Genomic DNA, 2,500 nt, shown 5'->3' on the forward strand with positions numbered 1-2,500 from the left:
GGGAGCTTCCTAGAAGCCTAAGAAATGCTTTGCTCGAGACGGATTTTGATTTGGAGGTCCCACGAGTTAGTTTTGGCCCATTATGACTCCTCGCCCGCACGCTCAAGCACCCCGGCGTGCACGTGGTCATCGTATGCTAAAAAATGAAGTTTGGAGTTTGGGTTTGAAAATTTTATGCGAGCTTCCTAGAAGCCTAAGAAATGCTTTGCTCGAGACGAATTTCGATTTGGAGGTCCCCCGAGTTAATTTTGCCCATTATGACTCCTCGTCCGCACGCTCGTGCACCCCGACGTGCACGTGGGCATCGTATGCTAAAAAATGAAGTTTGGAGTTTGGGTTTGAAAATTTTATGGGAGCTTCCTAGAAGACTAAGAAATGCTTTGCTCGAGACGGATTTCGATTTGGAGGTCCCCCGAGTTAATTTTGCCCATTATGACTCCTCGCCCGCACGCTCGTGCACCCCGACGTGCACGTGGGCATCGTATGCTAAAAAATGAAGTTTGGAGTTTGGGTTTGAAAATTTTATGGGAGCTTCCTAGAAGACTAAGAAGTGCTTTGCTCGAGACGGATTTCGATTTGGAGGTCCCCCGGGTTAATTTTACCCATTATGACTCCTCGCCCGCACGCTCGTGCACCCCGACGTGCACGTGGGCATGGTATGCTAAAATTGAAGTTTGGAGTTTGGGTTTGAAAATTTTATGGGAGCTTCCTAGAAGCCTAAGAAATGCTTTGCTCGAGACGGATTTCGATTTGGAGGTCCCCCGAGTTAAGTTTGCCCTTTATGACTCCTCGCCCGCATGCTCGTGCACACCGGCGTGCACGTGGGCATCGTATGCTAAAAAATGAAGTTTGGAGTTTGGGTTCAGAAATCTTATGGGAGCTTCCTAGAAGCCTAAGAAATGCTTTGCTCGAGACGGATTTCGATTTAGATTTCCGCCGTGTTAATTTTGCCAATTACGGCTCCTCGCGCGCACGCTCAAGCACCCCGACGTGCACACCGGCGCGCACGTGGGCATCGTATGCTAAAAAATGAAGTTTGGAGTTTGGGTTTGAAAATTTTACGGGAACTTCCTAGAAGCCTAAGAAATGCTTTGCTCGAGACGGATTTCGATTTGGAGGTCCCCCGAGTTAATTTTGCCCATTACGACTCCTCGCCCGCATGCTCGTGCACACCGGCGTGCACGTGGGCATCGTATGCTAAAAAATGAAGTTTGGAGTTTGGGTTTGAAAATTTTATGGGAGCTTCCTAGAAGACTAAGAAGTGCTTTGCTCGAGACGGATTTCGATTTAGATTTCCGCCGTGTTAATTTTGCCAATTACGGCTCCTCGCGCGCACGCTCAAGCACCCCGACGTGCACACCGGCGCGCACGTGGGCATCGTATGCTAAAAAATGAAGTTTGGAGTTTGGGTTTGAAAATTTTACGGGAACTTCCTAGAAGCCTAAGAAATGCTTTGCTCGAGACGGATTTCGATTTGGAGGTCCCCCGAGTTAATTTTGCCCATTACGACTCCTCGCCCGCACGCTCGTGCACCCCGGCGTGCACGTGGGCATCGTATGCTAAAAAATGAAGTTTGGAGTTTGGGTTCGGAAATTTTATGGGAGCTTCCTAGAAGCCTAAGAAATGCTTTGCTCGAGACGGATTTTGATTTGGAGATCCCACGAGTTAGTTTTTGCCCATTATGACTCCTCGCCCGCACGCTCAAGCACCCCGGCGTGCACGTGGGCATCGTATGCTAAAAAATGAAGTTTGGAGTTTGGGTTCGGAAATTTTATGGGAGCTTCCTAGAAGCCTAAGAAGTGTTTTGCTCGAGACGGATTTCGATTTGGAGGTCCCCCGAGTTAGTTTTGCCCATTATGACTCCTCCCCCGCACGCTCAAGCACCCCCGCGTGCACGGGGGCATTGTATGCTAAAAAATGAAGTTTGGAGTTTGGGTTTGGAAATTTTATGGGAGCTTCCTAGAAGCCTAAGAAGTGCTTTGCTCGAGACGGATTTCGATTTGGAGGTCCCCCGAGTTAATTTTGCCCATTATGACTCCTCGCCCGCACGCTTAAGCACCCCCGCGTGCACGTGGGCATTGTGTGCTAAAAAATGAAGTTTGGAGTTTGGGTTTGTAAATTTGATGGGAGCTTCCTAGAAGCCTAAGAAGTGCTTTGCTCGAGACGGATTTCGATTTGAAGGTCCCCCGTGTTAATTTTGCCCATTACGGCTCCTCGCCCGCACGCTCAAGCACCCCGGCGTGCACGTGGGCATTGTATGCTAAAAAATAAAGTTTGGAGTTTGGGTTTGGAAGTTTTATGGGAGCTTCCTAGAAGCTTAAGAAGTGTTTTGCTCGAGACGGATTTCGATTTGGAGGTCCCCCGAGTCAATGTTGCCCATTATGGCTCCTCTCCCGCATGCTCAAGCACCCCTGCGTGCACGTGGGCATTGTATGCTAAAAAATAAAGTTTGGAGTTTGGGTTTGGAAGTTTTATGGGAGCTTCCTAGAAGCTTAAGAAG

This window comes from Cornus florida, unplaced genomic scaffold, assembly GCF_030987335.1.
Source record: "Cornus florida cultivar Cherokee Brave unplaced genomic scaffold, ASM3098733v1 CherokeeBrave_3.0.0_Hap2_scaffold_24, whole genome shotgun sequence".
NCBI classification, from domain to species: domain Eukaryota; kingdom Viridiplantae; phylum Streptophyta; class Magnoliopsida; order Cornales; family Cornaceae; genus Cornus; species Cornus florida.